We start from the raw sequence: 26,732 nt of genomic DNA on the forward strand, positions 1-26,732 counted from the left end.
ACAGTGGTTAGAAAGGGTGTGGGCTTGGCCTTAGGAAGGAGGAAGATACATAAAGAAGGGCTTTCTTTTCACTTGTATACCTCTAAATGCAAACCCTGAGACAATGATTTGCATAAGACTTGTTTTAGGAGATGATCCCAAGGGATGGGTGTGGGGGACTGAGAAGGAGGGAAAACCAATCCAAGAAATATCACAGAATCAATCACTATTGTGGCAAGCTGAGGTTTTGTTAGGGCAAGCACGCTGACTGAAACTGCCCACCCTGGCCAGGCACCGTAGTGACCATTTGGATGAATTGTTTGACAGGAGGTCCTGGTAAGGAACACAGAACTAATAAACCACCACCAAACAGGAGAGCTCAGGAAAGGTCAAAAAGTGACATCACGTGTCCAACCACCTCCCAGAATCCTTCTCGTTGGCATCCATCTTGGCTGAACAAAGCATGTACCACCAGGAAGGACTCTGAGTCGGAATGATTGGCTAAAGACAACCTGGAAAGTAATCGCATCAATATAAAACCCGAGACTGCGAGCCACATGGCAGAGCAGTTCTCCTGGGTTCCCTTACCCTGCTGCTCTCCGTCCAGGCGTCCCTTCCCAATAGTCTCTTGCTTTGTCAGCATATGTGTCTCCTTGGGCAATTCATTTCCGAGTGTTAGACAAGAGCCCACTTTTGGGTCTTGGAAGTGGTTCCACTTCCTGCAACAGTTTGATCTCGCTGGAGAAGAGCAATGTAGAACAGGCAACAAAATTATCTGCCTGAGAGGTGGAGGAGGGGAGTGTGTGCTCACTAGTTCCTGTCTTTCCAGGGGCAAGGCTGGCCCCTGCAGTGTTAAGCCCCTACAACGTCCACATGTGCTCAGAGTTGCTTGGAAGTCCTGTTAAGACACAGTCTGGTGAGTCCCACCACCAGAGGACCTGACTCAGGTAAGCCTGGGATAGTTCTGAGAATTTGCAGTTCACAGAGATTCCCAGGTGATGCCAATTCTGCTGGTCTGGGGTCCATCTCTACTTTTGAGAATCGATGAGTTAGAGGTTTGAGTAGTGAAAGATGATAACATGTAGGAAAAGGGTAGTTGACCCAAAGTCTGGAGTTGTGAGCCAGCATTAAATGTTCTGGAATTATAATTGTTTGTCCACATCTGATGTGTTTTGAGAGTGATGAAGAATGATTGCAGGACCAGCAAGGGGTAAATGATCAAGGATCCTGAATGCCAAGCAAAGGAACTTAATTCTGTAGGTAATAAGAGCCTATCTGAAGGATTTTATTTTATTTTTTTACTTTTTTTTTTTTTTTAGAATCCCTGACATTTACCAAGTCTCTCAGCATTTTATTTTATTAATAATTTTACCTGCTTTTATCTTTGGCTGTGCTGGGTCTTCATTGCTGTGAGGGCTTTTCTCTAGTTGCCATGTGTGAGCTTCTCATTGTTGTGGAGTATGGGTTTTAGGGCACGGGGGTGCAGTAGTTGTGACTCCCAGGTTCTAGAGCATAGGCTCAATAGTTGCGGTGCACGGGCTTAGTTGCTGCTCAGCATGTGGAATCTTCCCAGATCAGGGATCGAACCTGTGCCTCCTGCATTGGAAGGAGGATTCTTTACTACTAGCACCATCTAGGAAGCACAGAAAGGTGGGTGAGAAGCAGCAATTCGAACAGACAAGAATGATCCTGTTTATCCCTACCTTGGCCTCATTTTACCCTGGGCTTCATCACACTTTCAATCATCAAAACACACTTTTAATATTTGGTGCTTGTAGACATCACAATGTACTACTCTTTACAACCCGTGAATGAGACCACAGGAAACTGTAAACAGGTCTGGCTTTCTATGTCACCACAATGCGTGCTCAACTGCTTCAGCCACGCCCGACTCTTTGAGACCCTCATGGACTGTAGCCCGCCAGGCTCCTCTGTCCATGGGATTCTCCAGCAAGAATGCTGGAATGGGTTGCCATGCCCTTCTTCAGGGGATCTTCTCAACCCAAGGACTGAACCTGTGTCTCTTCGCATTGGCAATCGGGTTCTTTACCACTAGCCCTACCTGGGAAGCCCAACCACTTGGACAAGCCGGTACTTTCCCACACTTGATCAACAGATCACTGACACATAAGGACTGTGCAAAGTCATGAGAAAAAAACTTTATTATACATTATGAAGCTAACATGAGGGTTCTGGAAGGAAGACAGGGAGAGGGAAGGAGTCAGCTGTAAGCAACGGGGGAGGGGGTGGGCAGCGGAGGGAACAGGACTAGGGCCTCTGTCTGCTGTCCTGAGGACTGACCACTGGGATGGGACAACAGCCTTGAACCACCCACCTTTGAGAGGGGAAGATGGAAGGCAGGGGAAGGGAACAGAGTGCTGTGTCTCCAGGCACCCAGTTTGCTCTGGAATTAGAGGGGTTAGGGCTAGACTTGGGTTTCACATGGAAACAGGGCCCATATGAGGCCCAGCCTGGGAGGAAGGTGGACACTGTCTGTCCCCAAAGTTCTCGGCTCAGGTCTTCATCCACCTCTTAGACCCCAAGGGAGTGGGTCTTGCCCTGGGGGAGGAGGACTTGGTTGATGGCCCAACGGTCTTGTGTCCAGCCAAGTCCTGAGCAGGTGATGGGTCCCTAACAGCACGGCGTTTCCTGGCTGTGACCCCCCTGGAGCTGGGGCTGCTGGGGGTAGAGGGTGGGATGGACATGCCCCTGAAGGCAGCCTTGGCTGGGGGTGGGCTGTCTTCTCAGCCGGAAGTATGGGGGCTCTGCCTGGGTGCACCCCCAGGCATGTGACTGAAGATGGGGGCAGTAGCGCCTCCAAAGCGGGGCTTATTCTTAGCCCTGGGCCCCATGGTCACCATGGGGGGGCTCTGGCCAGGAAGGCCCCAGGTGTTCCAGGCCACCCTTCCCGCTCTGCTGTGTGTGGTTCTCCGGGTTCCCCTTCTTTCTGCTGAAATACTGCGAGCTGCAAAGGGGCAACTGAGATCCAGGACAGACGCTCCACTCCCAATGCCCCAAGGTTCGGCCAAGACTCCTGGCCTGCAGGGGGCTGTGCTCGATCCACCAACTGTGGAGCTGCGTGGCCCGCTGTTGGGCCCAGCACTGGGCATGGCCTGGGGCACGCAGGTGGCAGCTGCAGAGTCAGGGTCAGGGGCTGGGCCGGATGGGAATGCAGCTGGGGTGGCAACCAAGGACTGCTGGGTGCTGGCTTGGGTGCCCATGGGGGAGTTGGTGGGTGGAGCTGGGGGCCCTGGAGCAGAGGTTGGGTTCCCGGTTAGGGCTAGAGTTGCTGGTTTTCCTTAGTGCAGAGAGTGGTCCCAGGCGGGGGCTCCGCGCTGCTGCACATCAGGGGCCCCAGAGATGAGCTGCGCAGGCGCTTCAGTGTGAGAGGAGCCGCTGAACCCGAGTCCAGGCAGGCTGGTGCTGACTGTGACAGAGGCCACGTTGTCCCTTGGGGGCGTCTGCAGGGCCTGGGAAGATGGGAAGAGGCTCCTGCTGGAGCCAGGGGGAGACCCGAAGAGGGGAGACTGGGAGGGCAGAATGGTGCCCATGGGGGTGACCTCAGTGTCAGAAGCGGGGGTGGGGAGCGAGATCTCCAGATGTGCAGGGTGAGGGTCTAGTTTGGAGAGCAGACAGGATGAGCTGGCTGGTGGGGGGCAGGGATCGAGGGTCAGATACGGGAGGGGGGCTCTGGAGGGTGAAGACAGGAGAGTCCAGTCACATGGGTGTGGGGGACCCCATGCCCGAGGAGCCGGGCGCTGCAGGGAAGGCCGGTCCGGCATCCTCCACAGTCGGGCCCCACGCCGGGGGCTGGGAAGGGCCTCCTCCTCCTGCCGCGTTCCTAAGAGGCCCCTAGACGGGCTTCTGCTGGAAGCCGGGAAGCCCAGCCGCACCCGGGCCGGAACCAGGCTTCCCGTCGCACCCTCCGTGCCTGGCGCCGGGGCCGAAGCAGGGGCGGAGGGGCTTGGGGGCCGAGCAGACAGGCCCGCGCTGCCCGATCCTGGGGAGGAAGCGCGGGTGGGCAAGGTGAACGGGGCGGGGGGCCGTGAGTGGGAAGGAGGGCCGGGAGGGGCTGGGACCGGGGCGGGGGGGAGAGGGGCCCGGGGGAGCCGTGCCGGCCCCTGACCAGGGATGCGCAGAGGCGGCCCCTCCAGCAGACGCCCGGGCGTCCGCTGGCGCTGGGGAGGCCGACTCCTCTGGCCTCTCTCGGGCCGAGGAGCCCTGCCGGGGGCCGGAGGGCCGGCGCGCGCGGGGAAGGGACGGCAGGGCTGCGGGGCCGTGGTCTCAGCCCGCAGGGCGCTGCTGATGCGCGGAACGCCGCTGCTTTCTCCGCGTCCAGGTCTCCGGCGGTGACTCGGAACCCGGCTCAGAGGGTGCGGGCAGCCTCAGCGGCGCCCCTCGCCTGCGCGGCAGCAGAGGAAGCGGGGCCTTCGGGGCCTGGGGCTGTCCGACGGGCGGGCGCCTTCTCCCAGGTCCGTTTCTGCCGGCTGTTGCTCTGGGAAGCCACCGGGGCCGCACAGGGCGGCGGCGGGGCCCCCTCGCTTGCTTTCCTCGAGGACCCCCGGGGCAGCCCTCGCGGTACGCGGGGGCCCGTCCTCCTCCGCCCTGGCGGGAAACCTCGGGTGGAGCCGTAGGAGCTCGCGATGGCGTTTCTTTGGGAGCAGGAGCTCACACAAGAGGTCTGGAGTTTCTTGGTGGAGCTGTCTACTGAGCTCTTGGCGTGGAGGCTTCTCCGCAGAGGCCCTGGCCTGGGCACGAAGGCAGGAGGTCTCCCTGGGCCCCCAGGGGCCTAAATGCTGATCGTGCACCCCGAGAGCCATCGGGGCCCTTTTTCTGATGGTCCTTCCCTGTGAATGCGGGGTCTCGCTCCTGCTGGGCCGTCCCCTTCCCGCTCTCTCCCAGGGCCCTCCTCACCATCTTCTCTGAGCAGGAGCCCGGGGCACAACTGAGTGTGGTGGGCGGCACGGGGGTGACCTGCTGCTGGCGCCCACCACACACAGTGACCGTGCCCACTGCGGACGCTGAGCCGCGGCACATCGTGGAGATGCGAGCACCCAGCACCGTCTTCCTCTGCTGGCGTCGCCTGCAGAGGGAGGTGAGGACCCCCAGGAAGGAGCGCAGGGTCTGCGGGATCATACAACACCGTCTCAGAGACGCTGTGACAAAGCGCAGATGCAGAGTCACCGGATACTTGTGGGCTGGCTCGCGAGTGGACAGCGGGGCACGGACAGCTGGGTGACCTGGGCCGGCCACGGAAAACCGGCGGGTGCGGGGATCGGGCTGTGGGCGGCCAAGCCCGCCTGGCAGGTGCTGGCCCCGCAGAGCCTGGGGTGGGGGTGAGGGGCAGGGCCCGCCCAGGTAAGTCCCCATAGGGCACGTGGGTGGGTGATCGGCGCTTGGATAGAGAACTGGACTCAGAGAGCTCAGGTTCAGCTGCCAAGTCAGCCAAAGGTGAAGCGAGCACTGCTTGCCATGTTGCTGGGGCGCAGCTCTAGAACGTGTGAGCAAAGAATGGGCGCGCGTGTGCGGGGCGCGCGAAGGTTCTAGAGGGATGGCGCATGCGCGCGCGCGCGCGCGCGCGTGTGTGTGTGTGTGTGTGTGTGAGTGATGGCGCATGCGCGGGTGTGTGTGTGTGTGTGTGTGTGTGTGTGTGTGTGTGAGTGATGGCGCATGCGCGGGTGTGTGTGTGTGTGTGTGTGTGAATGAGTGATGGCGCATGCGCGCGCGCGCGCGTGTGTGTGTGTGTGTGTGTGTGTGTGTGTGTTGGAGGTGTTTGCCTTGAGAGTGATGAGCTTCCTGACAAGACAGGTGCCCCTGCCCCTTCTCCCGGGCTGCGTGTGTGTGTGTGTGTGTGTGTGTGTGTTGGAGGTGTTTGCCTTGAGAGTGATGAGCTTCCTGACAAGACAGGTGCCCCTGCCCCTTCTCCCGGGCTGCGCTCTCATTGTACAGGCTCGCTCCCTGCGCAGCAGAGTGGGGACAGCGGGGAGCAGGGTGCCGGCTCGGCCGCCGCTGCACGGGGCGGCAGCTTTGACATCAGAACTGTGGGTCCTCCTGCCCTCTCACCTGGTTCCACTGGAGAGGAGAGCTGCTAAGAACAGAAGCGCCCAGGCCACTGGGATCTGCTGGGGTGACAACTGAAATGGCGGCCAGGGCAACTGGGAGGGACCTATACTCCCTGCATATTTCCCATGTGGGAGAGGAGGAGTCTAAGTTCCATGGGTACTAAATAACACAGAGAGATGTCCTAATCACAAACAAAATCCATTGTGAACTCAGGAATAACTCAATGCGCTGGACACACCCCATAGGTCAACCACACCTCAGCACTGAGAAACTCTCCTGCCTTTTTTTTTGTTTGTTTCAGCTGAGCTCAGACTGAGTCTTAGCCTTTCTCCATTACTGCAGTAGTCTTCAACATCATCTTCCTCGCCTGTTTAACTTTTTGTTCCTATTTTTTTTTAGCGACACCGGGCATGAGGGTTCTTAGTTCCCCACTGGGGTTGGAACCCGCAGGGTTCCCCCTGCAGTGGAAGCTGGTGTCTTAACCACCGGGCCTCCATGGAAGTCCCCTGTTTAACTCGTTTTGGGTGCAATTTTTGCTTTGACCACAGTAAAATGTAGAGGCTTTACAGCAAGATAGATTTTGTTACCCTTTGCTCTCTGTTACAGTCGTCATGGGCTTCTCCCCACTCCCCCCCTCAACCCCCCCACCCCCGCTTGCTGCGTTAAGCGTTAACAGCTTGCTGTTAAGTCCCCAGTGGGCAAGGGAAAGAGAACGCTTTTATAGAGGGGAAAAGGAAGTTGGGCGGGCTCTAGAAAAGAGGTCATGGCTTTTCATTGGCTGAAACCTTGCCAGGAAAGAAAAGGAGTCTTCCTTCTTCCTGTTGTGCTCTGCTATGGTCAAAGGGCAGGAGTGACATACTGTACACTCTTCTGGGTCATAAAATAAATATGAGTGGATAAATACCACCCACTTGGTCAATGAATAAAATCACACTATTAATTCATAATTTTTTCCACCTTAAAACAATAGCCATTTATTATCACACAGTTCGGTAAGTCAGAACGTCCATTCTGGCTAAACTGGATTCTTTACTCAGGGTCTGGAGGTGTGAGGCCAGCTGACTCCTTTTATTGTTTTAGATGACACCCAGAGAACCAGAAAAGTGTAGGGAGGATGAAAATCAAGAGAAAATATAAAGGAAGTCAGACTGATTTCAAATTATTACTTTTTTAAAAACTAATTTTTGTCCATACTTTGAGGCATGCAGGATCCTAGTTCCCCCACCAGGGATCAAACCCTGCATTGGAAAAGCAGAGTCATAACCACTGGAACACCAGGGAAATCCCTCAAATTATTACACACAATTGTTTATCATCCCACAGTAACTGTTTGCAGCCTACTTTTTTCCGAATATCTTTGTATTTGTCCAAAATCAAGGCCACAGACTCCGCTTTCTACTAAGTTTATCTCTTTAAAGAATTTTTAAGATCACACCAATGGGCTTCCCTGGTGGTTCAGTTGGCAAACAATCCGCCTGCAATGCAGGAGACCAGGGTTCAATCCCTGGGTTAGGAAGATCCCCTGAAGAAGGAAATGGCAACCCACTCCAGTATTCTTGCCTGGAGAATCCCAGGGACAGAGGAGCCTGGCGGGTACAGTTCATGGGGTCTCATAGAGTGAGGCATGATTGAAGCAGCTTAGCACGCACAATCCAAATAAAACTGGTAACAGACTCTGTTAGAAATGTTTATAAACTGTCCCGGGAGAGCAACATAAAGCAATGTTTTGCCTGGAGACAAAAGGTATGGTTCCTAGAGTAAGGAACAGCTGATCAATGGGCATTGGGTGCAGTGGAATTTCACTATCATTCAGGGTTAAATGCATCCTGGAAGATGGAAAGATGAACATTTACCTATGAATTTAAACTGCTGTAATTTTTAATATTGTCACCCTGCTTATTTAACGTATATGCAGAGTGTGTCATGCAAAATGCCAGGCTGGATGAAGCACAAGCTGGAATCAAGGTTGCTGGGAGAAATAATAACTTCAGACATGCAGATGACACCACCCTTATGGCAGAAAGTGAAGAAGAACTAATGAGCCTCTTGATGAAAGTGAAAGAGGAGAGTGAAAAAGTTGGCTTAAAATTCAACATTCAAAAACTAAGATCATGGTATCTGGTCCCATCACTTCATGGCAAATAGATGGGGAAACAGTGGAAACAGTGACAGACTTTATTTTCTTAGGCTCCAAAATCACTGCAGATGGTGACTGCAGCCATGAAATTAAAAGATGCTTGCTCCTTGGAAGAAAAGCTATGACCAACTTAGACAGCATATTAAAAAGCAGAGACATTACTTTAGCAACAAAGGTCCATCTAGTCAAAGCTATGGTTTTTCCAGTAGTCATGTAGGGATGTGAGAGTTGGACTATAAAGAAAGCTGAGTCCTAAAGAATTGATGCTTTTGAACTGTGGTGTTGGAAAAGACTCTTGAGAGTTCCTTGGACTGCAAGGAGATCCAACCAGTCCATCCTAAAGGAAATCAGTCCTGAATATTCATTGGAAGGACTGATGCTGATGTTGAAATTCCAATACTTTGGCCACCTGATGCAAAGAACTGACTCATTGGAAAAGCCCCTGATGCTGGGAAAGATTGAAGGCAGGAGGAGAAGGAGATTACAGAAGATGAGATGGTTGGATAGCATCACCGACTCAATGGACATGAGTTTGAGCAAGCTCTGGGAGTTGGTGATGGACAGGGAAGCCTAAGAGCAACTGAACTGAACTGAACTGAATTTTTAATAATATTGTGAGGAGTAGATAGTCAGGATATTGTAGTTATAAAGAGACAGAAACGATTACAAAACTAAATGGTCACAGGATCAGATAGGTCCTTGTCTTCTGGTGGATATTCAGAACGTGGAAGGGAGGTGAGAGGTCTGATTTAGAACAGGAAAGAGCAAGTTCCTTTCATAGATTTTGACACAGTGCCACCTAGCGGCTTGCTGTGAGATGGCTAGACCCTTTTCTGGTTACTGACTCAATGGACATGTTCAATCCCCCAGTTGTGTCTGACTCTTTCAAACCCCATGGGCTGCAGCACACCAGGCTTTCCTGCCCTTCACTATCTCCCAGAGCTTGCTCAAAATCATATCCCTTGAGTTGGTGATGCCATCCAACCATCTCATCGTCTCTCATCCCCTTCTCCTCCCACCTTCAATCTTTCCCAGCATTAGGGTCTTTTCCAATGAGTCAGCTCTTCGCATCATGTGGCCAAAGTGTTGTGAGCTTCAGCATCACCATCAGTCCTTCCAATGAATATTCAGGGTTGATTTCCTTTAGGAGTGACTGGTTTGATCTCCTTGCTGTCCAAAGGACTTTCAGCACCACACTTCACAAGCCTCAATTCTATGGCGCTCAGCCTTCCTTATGGTCCAACTCTCACATCTGCACAGGACTACTGGAAAAACCATAGATTTGACTATGCAGATCTTTGTCAGTAAAGTGATGTCTCTGCTTTTTAATATCCTGTCTAGGTTTGTCATAGCTTTTCTTCCTATCGTCTCTTTTAATTTCATGGCTTCAGTCACCATCTGTGGTGATTTTGGAGCCCAAGAAAATAAAGTCTGTCACTATGAATGAACTCAATGGACATAACTGACTCAATGGACATGAATTTGAGCAAGCTTTGGGAGACAATGAAGGACAAGGAAGCCTGGTGTGCTGCAGTCCATGGGGTTGCAAAGAGTCAGAACGACTTAGTAGATGAACAGCAACAACATTAATCAATGTTAAATATGTCTGCAACTGTCACTCAAGAATTAAAGCCTGTCCAGGGTTTAAAATATTTGAAGAAAAAAATCCAAAATATGTGGGAACATGTTCAACAGCAACAAACTCAAATTTCTTCGAGGGTTTAGTAATAAAGGTATTTTTTTAAAGTAAAATTTATAAACTTTCATTACGACCTCATATTTGAATCTCAAAAACATTTAAAATAAGCATCATGATCTTTGATACACCTACGTTATTATATTTCCCTATGCCATAAAACATGATGATGGCAATAAGAGATTTCTTCTTTCCAGGCACTGATTGACAATAAACGAACTCAAAGTTTTCCTTCAGGTCTGCAGATATTCTTTACAGTTTCAGAATTCTAAGAACTTTCAAATGCAAAACTCAGGTAGTATTAAAGAAGAAACTTGAGATTCCTGTTTCCAGTGTCACTGAATAGCTCATATTTTCCAGTTACTTCAGAATACTGGAGACACACGATCCATGGCTGCAGTACTTAAAGATGCACTTCCAGTCAAGTCAGGGAGATACTAGGACCCAGATACATGGAAGAGTTAAATGTGAAGCCTCAGTTATCAAGTGCTTTTGGGTGGATGTTTAGCACAGCCTGTCAAAGAATGCTCAAACTACCGCACAATTGCACTCATCCCACATGCTAGTAAAGTAATCCTCAAAATTCTCCAAGCCAGGCTTCAACAATAAGTGAACTGTGAACTTCCAGATGTTCAAGCTGGTTTTAGAAAAGACAGAGGAACCAGAGATCAAATGGCCAACATCCGCTGGATCATTGAAAAAGCAAGAGATCTGTATGCAGGTCAGGAAGCAATAGTTAGAACTGGACATGGAACAACAGACTGGTTTCAAATCAGGAAAGGAGTACATCAAGGCTGTATATTGTTACCCTGCTTATTTAACTTATACGCAGAGCACATCATGAGAAACGCTGGGCTGAATGAAGGACAAGCTGGAATCAAGATTGCCGGGAGAAATATCAATAACCTCAGATATGCAGATGACACCACCCTTATGGCAGAAAGTGAAGAAGAACTAATGAGCCTCTTGATGAAAGTGAAAGAGGAGAGTGAAAAAGTTGGCTTAAAGCTCAACATTCAGAAAACTAAGATCATGGGATCTGGTCCCATCACTTCATGGCAAGTAGATGGGAAACCAGTGGAATCAGCCCCAGACTTTATTTTTGGGGGGCTCCAAAATCACTGCAGATGGTGACTGCAACCATGAAATTAAAAGACACTTATTCCTTGGAAGGAAAGATATAACCAACCTAGACAGCATATTAAAAAGCAGAGACATTACTTTGCCAACAAAGGTCCGTCTAGTCAAAGCTATGGTTTTTCCAGTGGTCATGTATGGATGTGAGGGTTGGACTATAAAGAAAGCTGAGTGTTGAAGAATTGATGCTTTTGAACTGTGGTGTTGGATAAGACTCTTGAGAGTCCCTTGGATTGCAAGGAGATCCAACCAGTCCATCCTAAAGGAGATTAGTCCTGGGTGATCATTGGAAGGACTGATGTTGAAGCTGAAACTCCAATACTTTGATCACCTGATGTGAAGAGCTGACTCATTGGAAAAAACCCTGATGCTGGGAAAGATTGAGGGCAGGAGGAGAAGGGGACGACAGAGGATGAGATGGTTGGATGACATCATCAACTCAATGGACATGGGTTTGGGTGGACTCTGGGAGTTGGTAATGGACAGGGAGGCCTGGCGTGCTGGGGTTCATGGAGTCACAAAGAGTTGGACATGACTGAGTGACTGATCTGAACTGAGCAGAGCCTGGGAATCAGAGCAGATCAGTTGATGCCTCTGTGTGTCCTGGGTTCCAGGACACATGTCCAGGGAGGAGAGGTGGGATTTTAGCCCCTGCTGAGTAAGATCTTGAAACATGGATTCCAATCAAACATAGGAGGCTTTTATTGTTATTTTACTTATTTTTTAATGATTTTGGCATGCCTCAAGTCACATAGTTCCCCAAGTAGGGATTGAACCCATGTCCCCTGTATTGGAAGGATGGAGTCTTAACCACTGGACTGCCAGGGAAGTCCAAACATAGGAGACTTTGAAAGTCTAGCACTGCCAAAGATAGTGGGCAAGGAAATGCTTTACCGCTGACCCAGGGGAAGGTGGGCAATCACCTCTCTGTGCAAATCTCCAATTGGGAAAAATATTGTAAGTAACTTCGGGATCAAAGGGTTGAGTCCCACCCACCTGGGCTCTGCGAGGAGCAGGAGGTCTGCTGACACAGGTGGGACTGGTGACCCTGATCCTCCCAGATCACGCTCAACATTATAAGACCCGCAGAGTAGAAATGGGCAGGGACCTGGAATGCACCTTGTCCCCTAAAAGTCATCTTTCTTTCTAATTCCCCAGCCAAACTTTGCCCCTCAATTAAAAGAAAATTAGAATGCTTTAAGGGCTTCCCTGGTAGCTCAGCTGGTAAAGAATCCACCCACAATGCAGGAGACCCCAGTTTGATTCCTGGGTTGGGAAGATCCTCTGCAGAAGTGATAGGCTACCCACTCCAGTATTCTTGGGCTCTTCTGGTGGCTCAGGCAGTAAAGAATCCACATGCAATGTGGGAGACCGGTGTTTGATCCCTGGGTCGGGAAGATCCCTTGGAGGAGGGCACGGCAACCCACTCCAGTACTCTTGCCTGGAGAATCTCACGGACAGAGGAGCCTGGTGGGCTACAGTCCATGGGGTTGCAAAGACTCGGACCCAACTGAGTGACTAAGCGCACAGCACAGCACCGTGCTTTAATAATAATAGAACCATAAATGTTATGGCCTCAGTCTATTTCAGTAAGAAAAGGTCACCGAACATACTGCTTTGAAAATAACATACAAATTGCATTTGTTTTATTTACAAAATCGGAAAATAAAAAGAAATGCAAATAACTTAGAGTCCTAACTCCTTAACATACCCCCGAGGTAGCACTGCATTGAATTTCTTTCGCATTCTTGTGTTTTGTTTGAGTTTTATTTGTATGTAGAAAGTTGGCAGAACCTCAGCCTGAGAAAAGGTGAGCCATGAGGTGACCCAGGCCATTCCACAGGGCTCCACAGAGGCTGAGGGGGTCCCCAGGGGTTGGGCAAATCTCAGCCAGGTGTGAATCCTGCAGCTTCCCCTACTTGATGTCAGGGTGACTGCATGCCCACAGGGAACTGCCTGCTTGTATGAGCAGGAACCTTGGTGCCTCTGTATGCCTCATCCTTTTCCAAAGAGGCCTGAAACGGGGGTGGGGGGGCATCAAGGGCATGTCACACTGTCACTACACTGATCACATGAGGAGCTCCCTGTTCCCCTTGAGAAGGTCAGGAGGACAGGATGTTGAACCAGACCAGGACGCTTTCCACAAAGAACACAACGCGACCTGCGCCTCCCAAAGTCCTGCATATGGTGGTCCTGCAGGCACGTACGGCCCCTCTTTGGGGCCTGGGAAGAACTGGATATCCATTCCCTGGGACATGTAGTCAGTTCACCCTTCACTCGCTGGCACTGACGGGAACCATCACTCATCTCCCCTGCCCGGTCGCGTGCCGTGGTGGCCACCCCAGGGCGCTCCTCTGGTTTGGGGGTTTTCCTGAAGTGCACTGATTCGTCTTCTGCATTTCCTCCTACCCTCTCTAACACTCACATTTCCTCTTCTTGCTCTTTTTCATCTCCTTTTACTTTATTGATTCATTCTTTTGCATCCAGGACAGGAGGATTTCTGGAATTAGATTCCTGATGGAATAAACTTTTTCTAGAAAAATTTGTGTAATCTTGAGAGCTGAAAGGCAGAAAACAGCTGTGCATGTCCAGAGCCATCCAGTGCACGAGACCCCCGCCATAGGAGGGGTACCCAGTTTTCTGATGCCCAGCCCACCTCTATGCTGACCGTGCAGGATTGCTCAGCACAACTCAATTGTGCAGACTGGGGTCAGGTGTCAGGATGACAATGGGAACGCCAGGGAGGGAGGAGGGCTGGAGAGAAATTTTTCTAGACATGGAAGATCTCTGGACCTCAAGTGTCTGGACAAGACCAAGTTCTTTAGGATGAAAATCATAAGAAGGAACGGAGAAGAGCAATGAAGAGGCGTCTACCAGTCGAATATAAACAGAATTTAAAAAGAGAGACATAAGTAGGAAATTAACTATAGGCAGACTGCTGGTCTCCGTAACTCAGTCCTCAGAATCTGTAACACAGGCTTCTGCGTGCACGAGGGCAGTAATGGTGATGGAATGGCCTTGGGAAAAGAAAGCACAGAGTTAGGGTGGGGGTGGTTCCTCAAGTCCCTGCTGCCCCCTCTAACATTTCCACCCCTGGGAGTGCCCTGAAACCAGGGTTAAACTTGAGGCTTCCCAGGTGGCTCAGAGGTTAAGAATCTGCCTATAAAATGCAAGAGAGTCGGGATTGATCCCTGGGTCGGGAAGATCCCCTGGAGAAGGGCATGGCAACCCACTCCAGTATTCTTGTCTGGAGAATCCCATGGACAGAGGAGCCTCGCTGTATAGTCCAGTTCAGTCCAGTCACTCAGCCATGTCCAGCTCTTTGCGACCCCATGGACTGCAGCACGCTATATAGACCATGAGGTCACAAGAGAGAGGGACACCACTGGGCAACAGAGCACAAGATCAGCACGTGCAAACCTGAGGACAGGGCGCGGCAGTGCTCCCGGGAGACCTGAACGTGCAGGGGGAGTGTCTGCTAGCGTCTGGAGCACACACGAGGGACTCTCTCCAGGTTCAAGGGTTTGTGAGGGGGTCGTGTCTCACCAGACAGCCTGTCTTGTAAATCAACACCAAAACCCCACCCCAGAATGCTAACACTAATTCCCGAGAGATGCCAACCAAAGGTTTTGGGGCTTGGCACTGGCAGAATCAGGAAACAGCAGGTCTTCTTTGGGGGGGGGGGGTGCAGATAAGCTTGCAATACCAAAGCGAGAAAACAATCAAGGTTCCCAAAGCAAGAGACATGAGAGCTCTTATTCTTTTATTTAAAAAAATTTTTTTTAAATTTTCTTGGCTGTGCAGTATGGCATGTGGGATCTTAGTTCTCTGACCAGGGATCAAACCTGTACCCCTTGCACTGGAATTCAGAGTCTTAACCACTGGACTGTAGGGAAGTCCTAGTGAGCTCTTAAGTCATGAAATCATAAAAAGGACACACATTTCCTTTTTCCCTCCCATTTTACACCCTTCCTCCTCTGTCTCTAAAGCAACAGGTATAGCCCAACCGCTCCCAGGATCCTTCTCCCCTTGAATCCTACCTGAGCGGTTCCCTACCTGAGGAGGCTTCGTCCTCGCTACTTGAGTCATATCTTCGGTCAACAATCCAATCTTCAGAGACACAAACATGAGCAACAGACTTAATGGAGTAGCTCACTCCTTTCTTCTACTCCAGCTGGGGCCATCACTCTTTCCTCTGAGGTCCCAGAACTTCCCGGGGCTCCCTGGAGCCAGAGCCCTCCACCCAGACATTGATCACAGTTGCAAATCCTCAATTGAGAGAGGGGATCCCCCTTTAATTTCTCATTTCCCCATTTCCCCAGATCTTTCTGGCTCTAGCCTCCAAAGGGATAAGCCTTAAATTGCAACTCTTATGGACACATTCAGACGCGGTCTGTTCACTCATCCTCCCTTAGATTCCTCCAGAACTGAGAGGGACATGTGGGTTCCCCTTGGGGCTCCTGCAAAATAAAGGAACTCTGCCCCCGAGCCCCAGAGATGAGGGAGGTTTAAGGCTGAGACCTCCTGTAATCCAACGGTTTGAGGAAGAATGGAAGGAGCAGGAATGAAGCATCCTTGGGGGAAATATCCATTTAGTACTAAAATATCTGGTGGAGCAAGGGCTGGGGTTACTGCATCTCAGGTCCAGCGAGCATCCTACACAAAGAGGCCCAGGAACATAACTTATGCCAAACGCATAGAAGTTGAGCTTTTCCCAGGCGGTAGGGCTGTGGGAGAAAGTGCATAGGCTCTGGATGGAAGAGTCTGGATCGTCTGGATGGCCTCACTCAGTCCGCCCCCACAGTCCGTGCGACTCTCCACAATTCACCCTCCTTCCCCAGTCTCTGTTTTAGGACAGGGATGACTTCCTTTATCATCCTGTCAAACTGAATATAAAAGGTTGGATGGGGGAGAAAACTTTTAACACAAGTTGTCATTGACCCAATCACAGTGCTTCTTGGAACCCTGTGGACATTTGCCAGGCTGGTGATGAGATTTTCCCACTGAGCTTACTGAGGTCTACCTGCCATACGATGAACTGCACGCATTTTAAGTGTATGGTTTTGAGACGTTTTAAATGCATTTAATCATATGAAACAGTAGCAGTGGGATCTTTTTCATTTAGAACTTGACACAAGGGATTTCCCTGGTGGTCCAGCGGCTAAGCCTCCGAGCTCCCAGTGCAGGGGTCTGAGGTTTCACCCCTGGTCAGGGAACTAGATCCCATGTGCTGCAACTAAGACCTGGTGCAGTCAAATAAATACATAAAAATATTAAAAAAAAGAAGAAGTTGACACTGGCAGTTGTGTTGTTGGGAGCAACATCAACCTAGCGAAGCACACGCACGGACGCACGCATGGGGTCACCACCTGAAGGCAATCTAAATTTAAAAACTAAAAAAATTGAACACCCAACGCAGCCAAAAATAAATAAAATTTAAAAGCAATGAAACTGCTAGCTGACAAATAGCCATGGGGGCGTCCCTGGTGACTCAGTGCTAAAGGATCCACCTGCCCACCCAGGAGACCCAGGTTGGATCCCTGATCCAGGAAGATCCCACCTGCCTCAGAGCAACTAAGTCCTCGAGCCACAACTACTGAGCCTGTGCTCTAGAGCCCGGGAGCTGAAACCTACTGAGCCCACGTGCCACAACTACTGAAGCCCGAGAAGCCCAGAGCCCGTGCTCCACAACAAGAGGAGCCGCCGCCATGAGAAGCCTGCGCACGGCGACCAGAGAGGAGCCCCTGCTCGCGGGAACTGGAGAAAGCCCAGGTGCAGCAGTGAAGACCCAGGGAGCCGGAAATGAACAAGTATTTAGCAAAGAAAAACGGCCATGGTTCTTTGCCCAGGAACTCAGCTTCTCTCACCCCATCCTCAGCCTCCGTTCCCAGCAGGAATCCAGAATCAGGGAGGCTCTCCAGATGAAAGCCTGCCAACACAGCCCACCGTTCTCATTATCTGCATTCTCCGCAACCACCCCCTCCCCCCAAAGCAAATGAGTGATTCTAGGGTACATACCATTTTCAATTACTCCTGAGGTCACCTGCAGTGACAGAAGAGAAAACACTATGGGTGTCATATCACACTGTGTACTGTCGATGTGGGTCTTTGATCCTATGGGGGACTTTAGAAAAACAGGTGGGAAAACTGTCCAGCCAAAGGTCCCAAAAGAGAGTGTAGAAGACAATGCTGGTGAAGAGGGACAAGCTTTCCTGCACCGTGGGTCTTTCAAATCCGTACTGGTCCACCCATCGCAGAATTCTTACTCCACTGAGGAAACATTTCTGATGAGGAAAGGTCCCTGCGTGCTCTCTAAACCCATGCTGCCTGTGTGAATGGCCTAGGGCACCCTGGTGGCTCAGACGGTAAAGAATCTGCCCACAGTGCAGGAGACCCGGGTTCCATCCCTGAGTTGGGAAGAACCCCTGGAGAGGAGAATGGCCACCCACTCCAGTATTCTTGCCTGGAGAATTCCATGGACAGAGGAGCCTGGTGGGCTACAGTCCACGGGGTCACGAAAGAGTCAGACACGACTGACCGACTAACACCTTCCCTTTCTTCTCTGGAGTCATGGGTCAGAGGTGAGAGACTCAATGCTCCCCGTAAAGGAAATTGTAAACCCCACCTCTAATGTACACGCTCAGATTTTCCTACATGAATTCAAATGAATTAGAAACAAAAGAAACCAAAAAAGCAGCACTCTTATCTCAGACAAAGATGAGTGAACTTGGACTTCCTTGGTGGTCCAGTGGTCAAGAATCCACCTGCCAATACAGGGGACGAGGGTTTGCTCCCCAATATGGGAAGATCCCACATGCCCAGGAGCAACTAAGCCCGTGCTCCACAGCTACTGAGCCTGTGCGCCCTAGAGCCCGTACTCTGCAACAAGAGAAGCCACCGCCGTGGAAAGCCTGCACACCGCAGTGAAGAGTAGCCCCTGCTCGCCATGACTAGAGAGAGCCCGTGCACAGCAACCAAGACCCGGTGCAGCCAAATATTAAATTTATTAATGAATTAAAAAGATGGTTGAGCTTACCTTGGTGTTAGACAGGCTCTCTTCCTCTACCATGGGCAGCTCCTCCACCAGGCCCTCGGGGGGAGCTGGAAGGACACAGAGTGACTGTCAGTCTTTGGTGATGCTGCTCAGGAATCACTCAGAGAGGTCTGCTTGATGTGGACCCCGGGCGAGAGTCTATGGCCGCGATCGGTTAACAAGGAAGCACTGAGAATTAGGGGCCACCCTCCTTGGTGGGTGAAGAAAGGCAAAGGAGAGGAACAGGAAAGAAATGAGAAGCAGGGTGTTCAGGCTAACAGCAGAGCCAAATCCTGGGTTCTTATCTCTCACTGTTCTGGGGGATGAAGCTCACATGAGTTACAGAGCTTGTGTTCATAATATTATTCAATACACTAGAATATCTCCCTGATTTTTTTTCTAAAAACAAGTCTTAACAATTTTTAAAATTTTTATTTACTATTTGGCTGCACTGGGTCTTTATTGCTGCACAAGGACTTTCTCTCTAGTTGTGGAGAGCAGGGGCTACTCTCTAGTTTTGGTGTGAGGGCTTCTCATTGCAGAGGCTTCTCTTGTAGCAGAGCACGGACGGTAGGCACACAGGCTCAGCAGTTGTGGCTTGAGGGCTCTAGAGCTCAGGCTCAGTAGTTGTGGAGAACAGGCTTAGTTGCCCCGTGGCATGTGGGACCTTCCCAGGTCAGGGATGGAACCCGCGTCCCCTGCATTGGCAGGTGGATTCTTTACCACTAAGTCACCAGGGAAGCTCTCTCCCTGATTTTTACATGGTTGGGGCCAGAGGCTGAGGAGTGACCCTAGCACTGGTAGATATCAGCCTGCATTGTCTACATGGAGTCTCAGACTCTGTGGACTGACCAGGAGCATGTGGCTTCTGATGGGCATTCGTGCTCACGTCGGTGCCAACGTCGGCTTTAAATGCACCTATAGCTGCCCTGGCTTCCCTGGTGGCTCAGACGGTAAAGAATCTGCCCACAGTGTGGGAGACCTGGGTTCGTTCAATCCTTGGGTTGGGAAGATCCCTGGAGAAGGGAATGGCAAAACACTCCAGTATTCTTGCCTGAAGAATTCCGTGGACAGAGGAGCCTGGCAGGCTACAGTCCAGGGGGTCGCAAAGAGTCAGACACGACTGAATGACTCAACTTTCACTTTCATAGCTGCCCTGGGTTCTGGGACCACTGAGGCCCCTTCTGATGATGGGCAGTGTGCCTCTGTACACTGATGCCCAGACCTCTTACCCTAAGATGAATGACCCCATGGTTAAGTGATAAGTGAGAGTCAGTGGCCTAGTCCTTGGCCACATGCTTGGATTCACATGTTGGCTCTTCAACATAGGAGCTCCTGAGCATGGGTCAATCACCTCTGTGCCTGTTTCTCTCTCTGAGAAGTGGGGATAGGGGGTCATTGCCCGGCACAGTGGGGAGCATTGAATGGGATAATGTACATAAAGTATTCAGGGCTGATGGCACTTTTGGGAAACGTGACGCTGGCAGTTGTGATGTGTAAGTGGGACGTATCTACGTGGGAAACGTATTTTTAAAACATTTATTTATTTGGCTGCTCCAGGTCTTAGTTGCGGCATGCCAGGGGTCAAACCTGGGTTCACTGCATTGGGAGCACGGAGTCTTAGTCACTGGATTACCAGGGAAGTCCCGGGAAACACGTATTTTTAACTGTACACATTGCCCACACATTCACAATCACTTCACACAGATCCTCCACACCCATACACTTCTAAAGCCCCATGTATGCAGACCCACACACCCTCAAGGGAACACAGCTATTCCCAGGGGGTGCAGACCTAGGCCATAGTTCTTTACTTGGGGATTCGGTCCTTACCCCATGCCCCTAGTCCTCATCCCCAGCAGAATACTGGAAACAGGGTAACTTTCCAGACCTAAGACCAGTGAGAAAGCCCAACCTCCCTTCCCCTCATTGAGTGAGTAATTCTAAAACACATACCCTTTTCATTGGTTCCTGAGACCACCTGCAGATACAAATAGAAAACTATGAGGGTAAGATCAGGCTTTTTTTTGGGTGGGGGGCGTTGAATTTCCTTGCCTCACATGCATACGTCTTTTGTTCTCTTGGTAAATCTAGAAAACCAAATGGGAAACAGCAGTTGACTCAAGGGCACCCAAAAGCAAAGGGGCCAAACCTACTCGCGCCAAAAGGCACAGACTGGCTTTTCCTGGAGAACGTGTCCCTAAAGTCGGTTTTGGTTGGCAATCAGAGAATCCTTGTCCAAGGAGGAGAAATGCCTGCTGGTGGAAATGCTTGCTGCAGAAGGACGGATGCTGCCCTGCTTGAATGCCCTCTTCTCGTTTTATTTTATTGACATGTCTTTGACTGCTTCGGGTCTTAGTTGCAGCACTCGGGATCTCTCGTCACAGTGCAATGGACTCTCTAGTTGCGGCACACAGGCTTAGTTGCTGTGTGACTTGTAGTATCTTAGTTCCCCAATCAGGGACTGAACCTGCAGCCCCTGCATTGAAAGGCAGGTTCTTAACCACTGGACCACCAGGGAAGTCCCTTGAATACCCGCTCTGAATCAGGTGTCAGTTGGTAAGAGATCTGTGAGGGGCATTCTCCCCATCACGGAAACTGTGCAAACCATCGATAAGCTTCACTGTCAGATTTTCACGGGTGAATTCAATTGAACGTGAAATAAATGAACAAAGCAACATATCCATCTCAGACAAAGACAAGAGACCTTACCTTGGCATTAGATAGGGCTTCTTCCTCTGCTCTGTCATGAGGGAGCTCCTCAGGGGAGTCTGGCAGGCAGGGGTGAGGGGACACAGAGTGACTGTCAGTCATTGGTGGTGCTGCTCAGGAATTACTCGGTGAGGTTTTGTTGCCCTGGGCAAGGAGATAGGCTGCATGGATGTGCTGGGTAAAACAAGCATGACTCAGCTGCTGCTGGGCCGTCTGCCTTGGTGGACAAGGGAAGGCAAAGGAGAGGAGCAGAACAAAAGTGAGACGGAGCCCTTGGCTTTTCAGCTGAAGGCAACCTACATCATTGTGAGACGCTCAGTCTACAAATGGTACTAAACTCCACGTTATGCTTCAATGACAGAGTCCCATCTCTCATCCTGCCCATTTTGAAGTCCAGCTAAATTGCTATTTTTATTTTTTTGATGTGGACTATTTTTAAAGTCTGTTTGAAGCCTATTGAATTTGTTACAATATTACTTTTGTCTTTATTTGGCTGTGAGGCATGTGGGATCTTAGCTCCTAGAGCAGGGATGGAACTCACACCTCCTGCACTGGAAGGCCGAAGTCTCAACCTCTGGACTCCCAGGCAAGTGCCTGCTGCTCTATTTTTAACATCTGCCAAAACCAGGCTGGCCTCCGTGAATTCACATAGGCTGCTACCACAATGATCATCTGTTGTTTAGAATTTTGCTGGTGATTACAAACACACTTTTATTGGGGGACTGGATTGAATTCCAGACAAAATAATCTATTTTATTCATTCGACTAACATTTCATTATAAATATAATCAGTTATAGAAGCTTTGAAAATACTGATATCCTATTATTTAACCATGACTGGATTTCCCTGGTAGGCCAGTGGATGAGACTCCATGCTCCCAATGCAGGGGGTCCAGATTTGATCCCTGGTCAGAGAACTAGATCCCACATGCTGCAACTAAGAGCTGACACAGCCAAATGAAAAATAAAACAACCCCTCCCCCAAAAAACCTGTCCTAAATACTAACATCCATTAATTAAAAAAAAACAAACCTGACCGCACTGTTTCATGGAGAGACCTGCTGCTGCTTCTGCTAATATTCAGCCATCAGCTAATATTCAAACATTAATATCCAGACATTGTTGACTATTACATGTAAACAAACCTGAGTTGTAAATACACCTTTACTTTTCTGGTCATGGCACAAATAACTTGGCAAATTTTAATTTTCATACATGGAAAAAAAAGAATATGGCTTAATGTTTTTATAGTTTTTTCTTACAGTATACTAAATAAACTTCTATCATTATTCTGCAGTCTATTTAAAGACTGAATTTCCAAAGTACCTTCAGTTGACTTGTTTGTAGGGTGCACTTTGGGGTGTGGCAGGATGCCCACTTTTCTGACCCACTGCTGGGGGTGAGGTGCGTATCTTAACTGAGGATCAAGTTTCCTTTTAGTCTCCATCAGGCCAGATCCTAGGAAATGCATTCATAAAAAGAGAGCTGTTGACATCTTGCTGGCAGAAGAGCACAGGAAAGTCAGTGATAACTTATTCACAGTCTATACTTTTGATCCCGTTATCTGACCAGCTGCTTAGCAGAGCCTCCTGAATCAAAGCTGGGCTTTAAGAAGATCTTACAGTTTGGGGTGCACTTAAAACACTCAAGGGAGAGATTATATGGGTAAATACCTTTAATTTTTTCTTTTGGCCTTACCATGTGGCGTGTGGGATCTTACTCCCCTGACCAGGGATCGAACCCACGACCCTGCATTGAAAGCACAGAGTCTTAACCACTGGACCGCCATGGAAGTCCACCAGATACCTTTATTTAGATGAGGCAATACGGGAAGGCAGCACAATATAAACTGAGAGCATGGATACTGGTTCAAATCCCTCTAGAAGCAGCATGACCCTAGGAAGATGATGGACTGACCTCTCCCCACAGTTCTCTGCACTGTTCTTAAATAGTACCTATTGCATTGTGGTATGAGGCTTAAAATGGTTAAATACAAGGGAAGATTAACAGAGAGTCTTCAGAAGTCCTCTTTAAATGCTTGTTCAATAAATGTCCAGAAGAAAAAGCTAGAAACTGGGTAGGCTTGCCTCCAGAGAGAGGACTTGGATGGCTCTAGGACAGGGAAGGGTGGATGTTTACTTTTCATCCTGTACATGAGAAGGGTGCTTTTGAGGCTCCTGGAGAATGTATCTTAATGTTTCCCATGACTCCCTATGTCAGCCCTGTGGAGGGGACAGTTCAGGGGTTGTAGCCCACATGTTGTTGTTTAGTCGTTAAGTTGTGTCTGACTCTTTGTGACCCCATGGGCTGTAGCCCGCCAGTTCTCTCTGTCTATGGAATTTCCCAGGCAAGAGTACTGGTGTGGGTTGCTAGGTCACAGAACTGAAATTTAGAGATTTTAAGTGCCTTGTCCAGAGTCACATGACGCATGATGGAACTGATACAGGAATGTAGTTGGTTCCTTGAGGACAGAGATCCCTGAATCCCTAAGACTTTCCAATGATGCCCTATTCACGAACCAAGGGCTGCTCTTCCCCTCTTTTCCAAAGTATCCTGCCCTGGGTTTCTGCGGGGAAACAGTTGATACCCTAGAGGACGTCTTGAGCCAAAAGAATGGCTCAAACCCTGACCCAGGCCCCCACCTCTAGGATTTAATCCCTGACCCCAAACATGACCAATTTCTCCGAAGGAAGCCCCTCTGAAGGGCCAGGGGAAGTACAACCATGCGTTCATCCTCCCCCACTGTCAGCTGTCTCACGCTGAGCCTTCCTGATGACCAGGTGACCACCCCGCGTGACCAGCGGTCTGTTTGACCCCTAAGCTGGCTCAGAACTTAGGACATTCCAAACCAACTGTCACATGATGGCTCTGCCAAGATTTGGTACCAAGGCTCTGGTCCTTCAGCAGATCAGCCTTGGATGAGCAAGGAGTTCATACAAATTTAACTGGGAAAGTAGCCATCTAGGCTGGTACACTGGGAATTTAATGAATTAAGTCTGTGACCCTAAGTGTCTTACTGACTTAAAAAAATTTTTTTTAATTTATTCATTTATGTTTGGCCATGCTGGGTCTCCATTGCTGCACAGGCTCTTCTCTAGCTGTGGAGAGCAGGGGCTACCCTCTAGTTGTGGTGAGGGGGCTCCTCATTGCAGAGGCTTCTCTTGTTGTGGAACATAGGCTCTAGGGCAGGCGGGCTTCAGTAGTTGTGACATGTGGGCTCTAGAGCACAGGCCCAGTGGTTGTGGTGAATGGGCTTAGTTGCTCCAAGGCATGTAGGATACTCCCAGATCAGGGATCGAACCCCTGCCTCCTGCACTGGCAGGTGGATTCTTTGCTACTGAGCCACTAGGGAAGCCTCTCACTGACTACTGATGTGAGCCATTGTCTGAGCAGCCTGGGCTGAGGAGGGACTGAGGAGGGGCCCTGGCCTGCACTGGCTCTGATGGCTCACCCTCCCTGCTCATCCTTTTTCACCAGAAGCCAAGCCCTGCAGGTTTCTCCTCCATCCCTAGACCCTGTAGAAGTGGAGGACAGACTCCCATCTCCTCCTCTGAGAGGGACCCCTCCATAGCCCCATCCTAGAGACCCCACCCTAGAGACCCCACTCCAGGACTATCCCCGAGGATGACCCAGGCCCTTCTAACTTCTGTCACCAAATGTTTATTTCACTAAACCCAATGGCTTTGTCGCTTCTCTCCAATTATCAAGTAAGTAAGCATAAGTGTGCATGCTCAGTCGTACCTGACTCTGCAAACCCATGGACTGTAGCCCACCAGGCTCTTCTGTCCCTGGGACTCTGCAGGCAAGAATACTGAAGTGGGTTGCCATTTCCTTCTCCAGGGGATCTTCACAACCCAGAGATCAAACTGGCCTTTCCTGCATGTCCTGCATTGGCAGGTGGATTCTTTACCACTGCACCATCACTCTCCAAGGCATCCTCCAAACAGCCAGCGATCCTGATGGAAATCCTGCCACGAAATCCCAATTTCTTTCTAAAAATCTCTGAATCTATGGAACTCCCCTGGCCATCCACTGGTTAAAACTCTGTGCTCCCAGTTTCAGGGGGCACAGGTTCGATCCATGGTGAGGCCACATTTGGCAGCCAAAAAATGAAAATCAAACAACTCAAACTCTGAATCTAGACTGCCAGTGATTGGTATTGGGTTTTGACATCACCATTCAGAAGAGTTTGGCCTATGATTGCTCTTTTCCTATAATGTCTATTGTGAAGATGGTATAAAAACTGATACAAACAGGGTGGGTGTGGTCCCCCTAAATCTGTTCTCTTGAGGAATGTGTTGAAGATTGGCATTATTTCTGTCTTAAATATTTGTAAGGATTCAGGGGGGAAACACCAGGGCCAGGAATTTGCTTTGTGAGAAAAATATTCTTGGCATTTGTTTTTCATCTGATGACTGCTTTACATATAGAGTACATAGATATTAAGTATACGGCTTGATGACTTCTTGTATATATAAATGTGTATATGAAAAGTGAAAGTGAACGTCTCTCAGTCGTGTCTGACTCTTTGTGATCCCATGGACTATACAGTCCTTGGAATTCCCTAGGCTAGAATACTGGAGTGGTAGCCTTTCCCTTCTCTAGGGAATCTTCCCAACCTAGGGATTGAACCCAGGTCTCCCGAATTGTAGGCAGATTCTTTACCAGCTAAGCCACAAAGGAAGCCCAAGAATACTGGAGTGGGTAGCCTATCCCTTCTCCAGTGGGTCTTCCTGACCCAGGAATTGAACCAGAGTCTCCTGCATTGCAGGCAGATTTTTTACCAGTTGAGCTATCATGGAACCCCCAACGTGTGTATGGCCAACATCCAAATCAATATACAGAACTTCTGAAAGAGGTAGACAGGATGTTTTTCACCACATTCCAGTCAGTAACACCCCAATAGGAACCCACCATTCTGACTATGATCACCGTATTTTAGATTTCTCTGCTTTCGACATCAAATAAGTGGAAACACAAGTCTGAACTCCTTTGTGTTTGGCTGAACATTATGTCTGAATAGTATTTGAATTCACTGAGGTTGTTATGAGAAGCAAGAGTTGATTTTGCATTGCTGGCTCATGGTACGAATAAGCAAAATAAGCTTACCTCCTCTGTCTCTCACATACTATAACTCATGTCGTTTCCCACGGTGGTTACTTAGAACTATTCTGCAATGAATGATTTTGTACAGGCCTCTAGGTGAACATGAGCATGTCTCCATTATGTATCTAAGGGAGAGATGTTAGTCCAAAGATAAATAAATAAAAACATATTGTATGAGTCCACTTACATGAAATGCCCAGATTAGGCAAGTCTGTAGACACGGAACATAGATTAGCGGTGCACTGGAGGCATGGGGAGAGAAGTTTTGTTTCCTGTTGATTGAAAGTAAGTGTTTAGTGACAGGTTCCAAACGGTTTACTAGATGTAGGAGTTAGTTCCTGAGTCTTAACACAAACTTTTAAAGATCACTTATGCAAAAGAGAAGGGTCTTTCATACAGACCACCCCCACCCTACCAGGGACACTGTTCTGTGAAGTAGAATTGTGACTAGCGTCATCAAACAAACAAACAAAAAAGAGGTGATTTTCAAAGTGCTTGAAGTAGATGTACTCAAACTGACGAAGAGTAAAATTTGCCAAGTTGATGGTTTTAAAATTAGAATGTCGATGAAGCTAAATTTCACCCTGTCCCAGGACACAGGAGCATAAACATGTTTCTGTTTGAGAAAAATGAAAAATGCAAACTTGATTAACAACAAAAAGGGACAGATGGTACAGAAGACAGCTGCTTCCCTGCAGTAAATGTAGGGGAAAATATACATTTGCAGCTGTACTTTAGATAAATAACTTTCTTGGAAGCCAGTCTCTTATCATTATCTGGCACTCCATGTTGTTTTTTTTTTTTTAATGTCATTGAGTGGCATGTGGAATCTTAGTTCCCTGGCCAGGGATTGCACCTGGGCCCCCTAC

Source organism: Moschus berezovskii, chromosome 19 (assembly GCF_049115385.1).
Source record: "Moschus berezovskii isolate FMDL1 chromosome 19, NW_MosBer_1.0, whole genome shotgun sequence".
Lineage (NCBI taxonomy): Eukaryota > Metazoa > Chordata > Mammalia > Artiodactyla > Moschidae > Moschus > Moschus berezovskii.